General features: G+C 51.5%; 1 protein-coding gene across 1 annotated transcript in view; it reads right to left on the bottom strand.

Annotated features, from left to right (window-relative positions):
• Positions 1-6,236, bottom strand: part of LOC119978522 (olfactomedin-like protein 3) — a 61,436-nt gene extending 55,200 nt beyond the window's left edge. Inside the window, exon 1 of the mRNA XM_038820222.1 lies at positions 5,976-6,236. The gene's annotated coding sequence lies outside the window, so the exon portion shown is untranslated. The remainder of the gene's footprint in view (positions 1-5,975) is intronic.
• Positions 6,237-12,965: the final 6,729 nt, after the last annotated feature.

Raw genomic sequence — 12,965 nt, 5'->3', positions numbered from 1 at the left:
GCTGTGGGGATGGGACAAGAGTGCCACCTGTGGTGTCATCGAGTCGTCAGGGTTATTTTGTCAATGTTCTGCCGTTGCCACTGGCAAACACTAGCAGGGGTGGGAGGGAGGGAGGGGAGCAGACTACCTCTCTAGTCTGTGGCAAGATACCTTTGTTAAAACTTTGGGTATTTTCGAACCCCCAATGGTTCCGCAATATCTACTGTGATTGATTTTTGCTCATTCTAATTGGGTTGTGATGGGCCTCCTTGCCAGCAGGGGTCAGTATACAGAAAAATGCAGTTGTCAGGGGCCCACATAGCACCGTCTCTATTTAAAACAGGTGGACAAACTCCGATCAACCAAATCACTTAAATCACCCAAAAAATATTAATTTACAAATTCAGAATTCAGTACTGTGACAATAATCAAATGCTGATGATATAAGCAATGCTCACAAGTTCAATAACCACCCACTTCTTCCCCTGGTGACTTGACCCAGGAAAGGAACTTATGGAATTAAGGCATAAATTCTCCTCGTGCTGTTTCAAGTCGTAGAAAAGGATTTTACGTCTGTGATTCCTTAAGCTCCATTCTGATCACTTGAAGCAGCATGGCAGTAAAAGAAGAATAAAAGACCTGCATTTTTGTGCTCTGATAACCTCAGGGTACGCCAGAGCACTACAGAGCCTTTGAAGTAATTTTGAAGTGTAGTCACTGTTGTATTTTAAGGAAACGCATCAAACAATTTGTGTAGAGCAGTGTTCTTCAAATTCGCGGGCGCTACCCGCGGGTGGGTCGCGGGCGGGTGTCGGGGGGGTTGCAGAGCCGTCCTTTGCGGCGCTCCCGATTGCGCAAATCCCCGTGCAGCACCCGGCATTTAATAACACCTGCTGCAATCGGCCTTTAAACGGCCGCGAACATGTAAAAAAAAATTCAGCCGCATTGCGCATGCAAAACTATGCGCATGCGCGCCAATGATCGGGCGCGCATGCGCAGTGCGGCCTCTATTTTTAAAAAATGGTCGCAGCTTTTTGTTTTACAAGTTCAGGGTTTTAAAATTAATTTTATTCATTTATTTTATTAAATTAATGTTTATATTTTTCAATATTTTATATTGACGGGGAAGAGACCAAGAGGCTGGGGTGACCCCCCCCATGGGACAGGGGTGGTGTTGAGGCACAGACTGTGGTGAATTATAAACCTAGTAATTCACACTGTGTTGTATTATATGCATTGTGTCCTTGTGGGCTCTGTATACGAGCCGTTGCGCGGCTCTGCCCATAGGGGGAGATGAGGAGTTTGTACTGGGCTCCACCCTTGCCATCCTCGGCTGTGTCGTGGAAAACGGAGTCCTGGGACCGTATGCGCCCCCTCTTACAACTCCCTCTCCCTCATTGTCCCAGGGCCCTCAAAAGGTGCCTGGGATTCTTCTCGTATTATGCCCAGTGGGTCCCTCAGTATGCGGACAAAGCCCGACCACTATTTAAGGCCACACTCTTTCCTCTGTCAGCTGAGGCTCTCCAGTCCTTCACCTGCATCAAGGAGGACATCGCCAAAGCGGCCATGTGGGAGGTGGATGAATCCGTCCCCTTCCAGGTGGAGAGCGACGCCTCAGAGGTAGCTCTCGCAGCCACACTAAATCAGGCAGGGAGACCAGTCGCCTTTTTCTCCCGAACCCTCTCCGCTTCGGAACTTCGACACTCCTCAGTAAAAAACGAAGCACAAGCCATTGTGGAGGCTGTACGTCACTGAAGGCACTACCTCGCAGGTAGGAGGTTCACCCTCATCACCGACCAAAGATCGATTGCCTTCATGTTTGACAACTCACAAAGGGGCAAAATTAAAAATGATAAAATCCTGCGGTGGAGCATCGAACTCTCCACCTACAAGTACGATATTATGTATCGACCGGGGCAGCTCAACGAGCCCCGAGATGCCTTGTCCCGCGCCACGTGCGCCAGCGCGCAATACGACCGCCTGAAAGCCATCCACAATGACCTCTGCCACCCGGGGGACACCCGGCTCGCCCACTACATCAAAGCCCGAAATCTGCCTTTCTCCACCGAGGAGGTAAAAGCCATCATTAGGGTTTGCCCGATCTGTGCGGAGTGCAAACCGCACTTCTATAGACCAGCCAGGGCACACCTGGTAAAGGCATCCCGGCCCTTTGAACGCCTGAGCATCGATTTCAAAGGGCCACTTCCCTCGACCAATCGGACTATGTACTTCCTGAACGTCATCGACGAGTTCTCCCGCTTCCCCTTTGCTATACCCTGCCCCGATATGACCTCCCACACAGTCATCAGAGCTCTGCACAGTATCGTCACCCTGTTCGGGTTCCCCAGCTACGTACACAGCGACAGGGGTTCGTCCTTTATGAGCGACGAGCTGTGTCAGTACCTGCTCGACAAGGGCATCGCCTCGAGCAGGACTACCAGCTACAACCCCAGGGGGAACGGGCAGGTGGAGAGGGAGAATGCGATGGTCTGGAAGACCGCCCTACTGACCCTCCGGTCCAGGAATCTCCCGACCTCCCATTGGCAGGAGGTCCTCCCCGATGCGCTCCATGCTATCAGGTCCCTCCTATGCACTGCCACTAACCAGACCCCTCACGAGCGGCTATTTGTTTTTTCTTGGGGCACTACCACGGGGGTTTCACTCCCAGCATGGTTGAAGACACCGGGCCCGGTTCTCCTCCGGAAGCACTTCCGGGCACACAAAACTGACCCACTCGTAGAAAGAGTGCTCTTACTTCACTTGAACCCCCAATACGCTTTCATCGAATACCCTGACGGCTGCCAGGACACTGTTTCCCTCCGGGACCTGGCGCCTGCAGGATCCAACTCCACCACCACAACCGCCGAGGTACCCCTCACACTACACCCCACCCAACCCTCCGTGCCCTGCGCCCCCGCACCTACAGGTTCACTGCCCGTACTCCACGCCCCCGCGCCTATAGGTTTCCGGCGCTCCCCGTCGCCCGTCGAACCAGTCGGGTACAAAGCTCTGTCCGAATCACCCCCGGAGTCCACTATCGTACACTCACCGACCGCCCCCACCCAGCCACCCGAAGAGGCTGCAACCCCGGCGCTCTGCCGATCCCAAAGGACGACTCGGCCGCCGGACCGGCTCAATTTGTAGACCCATCACCCCCGTCGGACGTGATTTTTTACAGGGGGTGAATGTGGTGAATTATAAACCTAGTAATTCACACTGTGTTGTATTATATGTATTGTGTCCTTGTGGGCTCTGCATATGAGCCGTTGCGCGGCTCTGCCCATAGGGGGAGATGAGGAGTTTGTATTGGGCTCCACCCTTGGCTCTGCCCATGGCTCCGCCCATGGCTCCTCCCACTAACCGGAAGTATAAAGCTCTGCAGTCGTGAGCCTGCTGCCAGTTCATCTCGTTGCAGGCAGGCTCTGTTGTAAAACTATTAAAACCACTGTTCACTTCCAATCACGTGTCTTGTGAATTGATGGTCTCATCACAGACCACCATAGCCGTGGCATGCAAGGCAACCATCTTGCTGTGTACCCTACTGACCACCAACCTTGGCCTCTGGTTCTGTAGAGTGACATTGGCTGTATGTGTGCCCCCCTACTCCCCCCCCGCACCCCACCCTCTGCCATAGCCCCCCACTACCGATGGCCAACCCAGGGCAACACCTACAGTAGCTCCTATGGGGGCACCGAGCAGAGGCCGTGGAGCATTCTGCTGGCATCGGCAGCACCAACCGATGGTACCCCTGGCAGCAGGGATGAGCACCAGGGCCGGAGGCCTCCATGGTTCTGGGCAATGACGGGGGCAATGGTGCAGAGATGAGGGGGGGGGGAACTTGTGGAGGCGGAGCCCGCAATGCCAACCGGTGCCACCATGAAGCCTGGTGGACCTGATTGGGCATGTGGGTACGCACCATGATAACTTGTTGGCCTTTCAACCCCTGCAGACAATGGATATTGGAATTCAACTAGTCTTCCTGCTAGTCGTCGCAGCCCTGGGGGATGTGGCTGTGCGAGCTGGAGCTGCTCAAGGAGGAGGAAGCTGCAACAGTGGAGCGGGCAGCAGCAGAGTCTGTCCCAGAGGAACTGGAGGCAGCCGCCCAGGATGCAGAGTTGGCCACCTAACAGGCTGAGGAGGTGCAAAGGAGGTGCCGCATGAGGCTCCGCATGTACGGGCAGAGCCTGTCATTCGAGGATCTGCCGGACCGAGCATGCAGCCGAAGACTCCGGCTGCGCAGCGAAGCACTGCGACATATCTGCCAGATCAGGGCTTGTCTGGCACTGCGGGGGTTATGAGAGGCCTTCTGGGTACGGGGGAAACAGAAAATGACAGTGTTAGACACTCCGACGTGTGCAGCCCAGGGGTGGGTCGCTGGTGGCCTCATTTCCCAGGGCACCCAGCCATGGCTGCTAGTATGGGTGCCGGCATGTGGTGCAGGATGGGGGTTTGGCTGCCCTCCGGGTTGGGGGGGGGGGGGGGGGGGGGGTAGGGTTACGGGTGTGTGAAACAGGGTTAGTGTCAATCTTGGACCCGGTGAAAACCAGCGCCGTTTCTCATTGGAATTGATTGCATTCCACGTGGCGCTGGTGCTAGCCCCTTAACAGTAGCTGAATCGGGCCAGGTGCAGCACCTGTTTTGCTGTCGTGGAACACTTAGGGCGGATTTCTCCGTTCCGTGGTCAGGATTTTCCATTTCACCGGCTGGTCAATTGGGTTTCCCACGGTGGGGCTGCTCCAAGCCGTCGGGAAACCCCCAGGCTGACGGCAAAATGGAGAATCCTGACAGCGGAGAATTCAGCCCCTCGTCTCAGAAATGGGGAATCTTGCTGTAGATTTTTTATTTTTTGTGATAATGTGATAATAGTGATAATAATAATGTGATAATGTTTGAAGCATAATCATTGGCCATGGACTGGAGAGTATACCCTGACCTTGATTCTCCGACCCCTGCCGGGTCAGAGAATCCCCGGAGGGAGGGGCGAATCCTGCTGCCCCGATGCCAGCTGCCATATTCTCCGGCGCCGTTTTTCGGGTGGCGGCGGATTCCCGCCATGCCAGTTGAGGGCCGTTGACAACGGCCCCCCAACGATTCTTCGGACACCGATGGGTCGAGCAGCCGTCCAGTTTTGGCGAGTCGTTCCGCCGAGAATTACTCACCTCACACACGGCGGGACCTGGCAGGTAAGTGTGCGGGGGCGGTCTTCAGGGGGGGATCCGACCCCGGGGGGGCCCCCACAATGGCCTGGACCGCGATCGGGGCCCACCGATCTGCGGGCGGGCCTGTTCCGTGGGAGCACTTCTTTTGTCCGCGCCGGGCCCCTGTAAGGCTCCGCCATATTGCCCGGGGGCCGGCACGGAGAAGAGAACCCCCCTCGCATGCGCAAAAATATGCCGGCTGGTCGGCACACTTGCGGAACCACACCGGCCATTTCGCGCATGCGCGAGATCATCCCAGTCGATCCACGCATGCGCGAACTCGCGCCGGCCCTTCGGCACCGGCTGGAGTGCGCAAACCCCTCTGGCATACACCTAGCTCCCAAGAAAGGGCAGCACGGTAGCATGGTGGTTAGCATAAATGCATCACAGCTCCAGGGTCCCAGGTTCGATTCCCGGCTGGGTCACTGTCTGTGTGGAGTCTGCACGTCCTCCCCGTGTGTGCGTGGGTTTCCTCCGGGTGCTCCGGTTTCCTCCCACAGTCCAAAGATGTGCGGGTTAGGTGGATTGGCCGTGCTAAATTGCCCGTAGTGTCCTTAAAAGTAAGGTTAAGGGGGGGGGGGGTTGTTGGGTTACGGGTATAGGGTGGATACGTGGGTTTGAGTAGGGTGATCATTGCTCGGCACAACATCGAGGGCCGAAGGGCCTGTTCTGTGCTGTACTGTTCTATGTCTATGTTCTAATTCCTCAACTTGGGGGGCCGTTGACGCCGGAGTCGTTGCCGCTAGTTTTCCCGTCAGCTTGGGGACTTCCATCCCCTGACTATCCTTTTACACTTACCTGAGTGGAGATTCAACCTTATTTTAAGATCCCATCCAAAAGTCTGACAGTCCTGACAGTGTAGTTATCTCAGTCCTCTCAGTTATGCACTGGAGCATCAGCTTAGATTTTGTGCTCAGGTCCCTGGAATGGAAGTTGAACCCACAGGAGTCCAGCCCACAGAGCCACGGTTGGCAGCTTGTACAGTACAGCCAGCTGTGACTTGCCTGCTGCTTTCATGCTTTTAAACACTTGGCTTTGGCATGTGTTTAATTCAAATAATCCTGGATTGCTGTTAAAATGAAGGTAGTATGGGAAGAGAGCTAAGCAGCTTAGAGAGCAAAGGTTAACCTCAGCCCAGAGAAGCCACGCATGACAGATCAGAATTTACCCAAACCTCCCAACGGACTTGGTTTGTTATCAAACCAGCACATCTTTCCTGGAAAATGCAATGCAGAAAGGAAATTAGTTTCTGGAGATCCTCAGTCCAGCTCTTTCTAAACGGTCTCCAGATGTGAAAGGCAATTTAGGTTGTGCATCAGAACACATGGATTACAGATTAAGACCGTGTTTTTATGTTTAACGTCTGTTTGAGACCGTCCAACTGGCTAATACCCTGAATCGTATCCTTCCCATGCAGCATCTTGCCTTGAGCAATTCACATGATAGTTCAGTACTGAAGCCAAAATAATTTACTCTGCCATTTTTCTGCTTCCTTTGTGGGGGAACTGTGCTTTCTGGAATGCAGGTCTGAGAATTTGATTCCAATGTGTTATCGCTCTCTCCGTTCTGTGCTTCCTTTAAGCAGGATTCTCTGAGTGTTTACCTGTAGCTTATTATCTCCACCCCATTTCGTTAATAGGTAGGGTGGAGAATACACCTTTTTGTTACATTGCTCTGCACTTATTAATAATAATATAATAATTCTTGTCTTCCCTCATTATCCGACTGACGTTGGGAGCATAACAGCATTAAAAATAGAACAGATTAGCTCTTAGAATCTGTTAAACCTGCACCGTTCAATGAGGTCATGGATGACCTTGGGCCTCAATTCCAGTTTTCTGCTTAGCCCCCACATCCCTTGATTCCACTGGAGTCTGAAAAAATCTTGACGTGGAATATACCCAAACGACTGTGCATCCGGAAGTAGGGGAGATAGGGATATGACGAAGATTCACAATGCTGTGAATGACAAAACTCCTCCTCATCTCAGTCTTAAACAATCGGGCCTTTATCCCCAGCCTCTCAGCCTCTACCCTGTCAAGTCCCCTCAGAAACTTTTAGGCTTCAAGGAGATCAACTCCAGAGAGTAGAGGCTCATTCTGCTCAACCTGTCATTATAGGATCCTCATCACACTCCAGGAGTCAGTGTAGCATTGTTCCACCGGCACTCCCATCTTTTTTCATGTGCCATTTGGTGATTCTCGGCTTGGGTTGAATTTTGAGAGCTTGAGGCTGCTGGTAGAAGTCGTCCCAAGGCCAATGTACATTGCCTCAGAGTTTGCATGCAATAAAGACCTGCGCATGCCACCCATATGCCCACTGAAATGAATGAAAGTTTCTTCAAACAATCACTAACGCTTGTGTTGACACACCTTTACTCTAGTAGACGCAGTGATTTAATATAACATGTGTGTGTGTGTGGTTGGTTACAGTTCACTCAGTGAGCCCAAGTTACTATTGCAACATGTGCTTTATTTTCCATGTGTGTTGCAACTGGGAGCAATGGATAGCACCAACAGCAACTTCAACATTCTTTCCAGCATATGATACTCAACCTGTTCAACTGCATTATGAAGGCACCTTCCTTGTCCATCAAGCCCTAGGGTGGGACTTGAACCTGAAGCTTCTGGCTCAAGGGTAGGGACTCCACTGCACCACAAGAATTCCTTATAAAGTAGAAAACAAGTGAACTCACAGTAGTTACAGCAGCTGAAACAGCCTGCTGCTTTGCCAAGGTAAATCCAGGGAAGAAAGAAGGAGTACAAAGGAACCTGTCACCTGGCGGGGATCATAGTTTCCCTGCAGTGCAGAAGGAGGCCATTCAGCCCATCAAGTCTGCACTGACCTTCTGAAAGAGCACCCTACCCAGTCTCCCAACCTGTCCCTGCAGCCTTGTAATTTCACTGTAGCCACACTTAGCCATCACATCCCTGGAGACTAAGGGGCAAATTGGCATGGCCAATCCACCTAAACTGCACATCTTTGGACTGTGGGAGGAAACCGGAGCATCCGGAGGAAACCCACGCTGATATGGGGAGAAAGTGCAAACTCCACACAGACAGTCACCCAAGGCTGGAATTGAACCCGGGTCTCTGGTGCTGTGAGACTACAGTGTTAACCACTGTGCCACCTTGCCACCCTGGGACACATGACGAATTCCATGACTTTGGGTATCATGCACTTACAACCAACGCATGTCTCGAGTCTCACTTATCTTGTTGTTTTTCGACACTTAAGAGTTGCAATTTATTGGAACATCTGTACCTTTCTTTTAATGCTGAGTTATACATTTCACCAGCCCTGTTAATATAAATATTTTGCAAATTGTTTATTGAAACAATTGACAGGTCATCCCAGGTACGTTTGAACTGGATCAAGTTCAGATTAATCTACAATGTAATCCATTTCCAATGTTAGAATTCAGAATTTAACAATCATAATTTAAGTTTCAGAAATCAAAACATAGATTATAATCATTTAAAAATCACAATTTAGGATTCAGAAATAGAATTTAGAAGCCTGTCTTTTGAAGTGAAATATTCAATCAGGTTTTGTCTTAAATTTTTCATTTTAAATTAAATACTCTTTGTCAAACAGAGTTGACTCCTCTCAATTGTGAATGGGACGACTATTAAGATCTGGGATTTTGACATGATCGCCTTTGTTTCATGCAATCCACCTGACATTGGTGTAACCGCTATGTGAGATCATGGAATTTTAAGTGCGAATTCTGTTCTATAAAGTTGGAGCTTCTGGGATCTTTTACACCAGGATAAAAGCATTGCACTTGAAGCAGGCTCCACCCACAACCCCATTGTACCGCTTGGGCGAATTGATCACCATTGGCAATTTTTGTGTTCGGCTGCAGGCTTTCAAGGAGTGCCCAAAAAATAAGCTGGAAAGTTTGGGTGCAAGGACATAGATTCATAGAAGATAGGAGCAGGAGGAGGCCTTTTGGCCCTTTGAGCCTGCTCCGCCATTCATCACGATCATGGCTGATCATCCAACTCAATAGCCTAATCCTGCTTTCTCCCCATAGCCTTTGATCCCATTCTCCCCAAGTGCTATATCCAGCCGCCTCTTGAATATATTCAAAGTTTTAGCATCAGTACTTCCTGTAATAATGAATTCCACAGTCTCATCACTCTTTGTGTGAAGAAACGTCTCCTTATCTCTGTCCGAAATGTTTTACCCTGAATCCTCAGACTGTGACCCCTGGTTCTGGACACACCCATCATTGGTAACATCTTCCCTGCATCTACCCTGTCTAGTCCTGTTATATATTGTAAGTCTCCATAAGATCCCCCCTCATTCTTCTGAATTCCAGCGAGAACAATCCCAATTTAGTCAATCTGTCCTCATATGACAGTCCTGCCATCCCTGGAATCAGTCTGGTAAACCTTCTCTGCACTCCCTCGAGAGCAAGAACATCCTTCCTCAGAGAAGGAGACCAAAACTGCACACAATACTCCAAGTGTGACCCCCACCAAGGCCCTGTACAATTGCAGCAAAACATCCCTGCTTCTATCCTCGAAACCTCTTACAATGAAGGCCAACATACCCATTAGCCTTCTTTACCGCCTGTTGCATTTTGATACGTACATTTTGAACAAAACTCTTTTGAAATATTTCTGAAGAACTGACTACTATGCACGATAACAGCTAGAAAATAGATTTGTGTAATTTTTCAAAACGTCTTTTTCAGTAATTTAATGTCAGGTTACTGACTGACGGTGGAATCACAATGGGAGGAATTGGATAGAACTTAAAGCACAGAACCAGGCCATTCGGCTCAGCTGCTCCATTTCTGTATTAAAACTTTAATCCTACCTCCTCCCACCTTCTTGCAGCATATCACATTATCGACATGCTACAACAGTACTATGTTTCACTCTCATTCATCATGTTCAGGAAATGTAGGGCACGATTTACCAGCCTCCTCGCGCCCAATTTGGTGACACGCTGAGACTGTTGAATCTTTCGAGAGGTCTCTTGTGAGATTTGCGACGCTTGGCATGTTGGACTCTCGCGTGATGTCACAAAGCAGAGAAGACTAGCTTATTTAACTGAGCCATTTGGCTCATATAAAGATGTCTGCAGGAGCTGAGCTCGTCAGTGCAAGAAATTATGTAAGTGCCGCCTCGGTGAAGTGCTCCCCAGCGAGGCCAGAAACAATGGCAAAGTGCCGTTGGATAGTGGGGTCTTTCTCGGCACCCCAGGCACCGAGAAACTCCCCGCTCAACACACCTGAAATGGCACTCTGTATTTGCCCCGCTGAATTGCGTCCGTAGTGACAGCTTCCGGGCTCGGTTTAGCTCAGTTGGCTGGACAGCTGGTTTGTGGTGCGGAGTGAGGCTAACAGCACGGGTTCAATTCCCAAACCGGCTGAGGTTATTCATGAAGGCCCCGCCTTCTCAACCTTGCCCCTCGTCTGAGGTGTGGTGGTCCTCAGGTTAAATCACCACCAGTCAGCTCTCCCACTGAAAGGGAAGAGGAGCCACTGGAACTATGGCAAATTTGAAAATGAAATGAAAATTGCTTATTGTCATGAGTAGGCTTCAATGAAGTTACTGTGAAAAGTCCCTAATCGCCACATTCCGGCACCTGTCCGGGGAGGCTGGTACGGGAATCGAACTGTGCTGCTGGGTCTGCTTTAAAAGCCAGCCCCTGTTTAAACGGCGGGATTAGAACATTACCTACCTACTTTTGAAATTACTTATTTTTTCATGATCAATCAATTTTTTGATCGAACTTGACCAAATTACCGTTCTTCAGTACATAAACGAATATTTTTAAAGCCAATTTTTAAAAAATTGCCTGCTCTAAAATGCTGTCTGTTCGCACTATTTCACAGCAGGTTTTGCATTCGGTGATATAAAAATAAGTTTGAGTGGAAACATGGGGACAAAACCACTGTAGTTAGGGGTTTCTGATGGAATCGTCAATTGTGCCTGAAGCAGAAATTCTACCTCTAGGTTTCAATGGAGCTTTACCCATCTGGTATACCACCCTGTCACCCTGTCCACTTACCCAATATATTTGCCCCTATATCCATGGGTTGCTGCACGGTCCTCACTGTAGCGGTTCTCCACGTCGGTCTGTGGCCTCCGTATAGGCGTCTTCAGCCATGACCGCAATGGGTAACCCTTGGCGTCCCGCTACCAGCCCCTCAGCCGGGGGGGGGGGGGGGGGGGGGGGGGGGGGGGGGGTGTGTGTGTTCCTCGAACATGGTGGGGATGGTTGCAGACCATCTGAATGTTCATGGAGTAGGTCCCCTTCCTGTTCATGAACTTGTCCCTGTTATCCACTGGTGGCCGCATGGTGACGTGCACCCCATTGATCGCCCCCTGGACCCTGGGTATCCTGGCCACGGCTGAGAATCCCTCTGCCCGGGCATTCTGGTGGGCTCGGTCCACAGAGATGCACCTGTGCACCGATGCCTGGGAGATGACGGACAGGTACTCACTCGGCGATTGGAACAACCCCGTGGCATAGAAGTTCAGGGCCACCGTAACCTTGATGGTCACCAGGATAGCATGTCCTCCCCCAGTGCCACGTGGTACCAGGCATGCCATCAGGTGGCAGATATGGGCGACGGTATCCCGGCTCATCCGGAGTTTTCTCCTGCATGCCCTTTCTGGCAGGTCCTCAAAGGACATGCGGCGCCGGTAGACACGAGGCCCCATTGGGCACCTCAGGTGCAGCACCTCCTCCACTTGCTCCTCCAACTCCTCCTCCTCCTACCCCCATCCACATTGGTATCCTCATCCTGTGCCTCGCCCCCGTCATTGTCCTCCTCCTCCTCCTGCGCCAGTCAGTTGGGCGGCCCCTGCAGCCTGAGCGGGTACCACCTTGCCCTCTGCAGCCCGTCCCTCTGCTGCAGCCACCGCTGCCGCCGACTCCCTGAGCAGCCTGCGCCGACGGTGCCACATGGCTACATGCAGGGCAGAGGCTCCCGCCACGGCGGCCAACATCACTGGCTGGTGCCCAAACATTATGATCTGCAGGGGGTGGGGGGGTGGACAACAGGTTTAACCATGGTGCATGGCCTCCTCCACAACCATATGCCATGGGCTACATTGCCTCCCTGGTTGGACGGTTGCACCACGCTTGTGCCACACACACGCATGCACACCCACCCCTGCCCACACCCTCTGTGCCCCGACTCCTGTTGCCCGTCACTCATGATGGCGCCACCGTTGCATGGCAGTGCCCTCACAGGGGGTGCCACGCCCGTGCCCGTCCTGCCACTCGTAGGTCCCCCCACGTTGATCCCCTCACCTCCTGCCTCCGGATCGTGAGCCAGCACGACTGTCTCGTGATTTTTAAAAGCAGGTTAGACCTGGGGTCATGCCATTGGGACTTCGGCTCATCTGGGGCGAAATTCTTCGACCCCCAGCAGTGAACCGCTCCAGTGCCGTGCTGGCACCCTGTAGGGGCCAGAATTAGTCCTCGGCTCGGCCCGTTCACGCCGACGTAAAATGCGACGACGTTGACGACGGCGTGGACACTCTGCCGTGGGATTAGAGAATCCCGCCCATGGTGTCTAGTTTTGTAGCCCCCAGCAAGTGTAACTTTGTAATAGATTTTGAGCAGTTCAATTTTCCATAGCTGTGCTGTACGAGAGGTGAATCCCTGATCAAATACACTGTTCATTGTAACAGGCAGCTGTCCAGGTGTTGTTACAGTTGGATTGTGTACCTATTGTTAATTGGAGCTGTACGTCTGAATTGGGTACACATCTGCACACAGCTCCCTCCACTGGTCAGATTTTGTTATACTTTTTCT

This window comes from Scyliorhinus canicula, chromosome 15 (genome assembly GCF_902713615.1).
Source record: "Scyliorhinus canicula chromosome 15, sScyCan1.1, whole genome shotgun sequence".
Classification (NCBI taxonomy): Eukaryota; Metazoa; Chordata; class Chondrichthyes; order Carcharhiniformes; family Scyliorhinidae; genus Scyliorhinus; species Scyliorhinus canicula.
The sequence above is the reverse complement of the archived record's forward strand: the minus strand, read 5'-3'. Positions and strand labels throughout refer to the sequence as shown.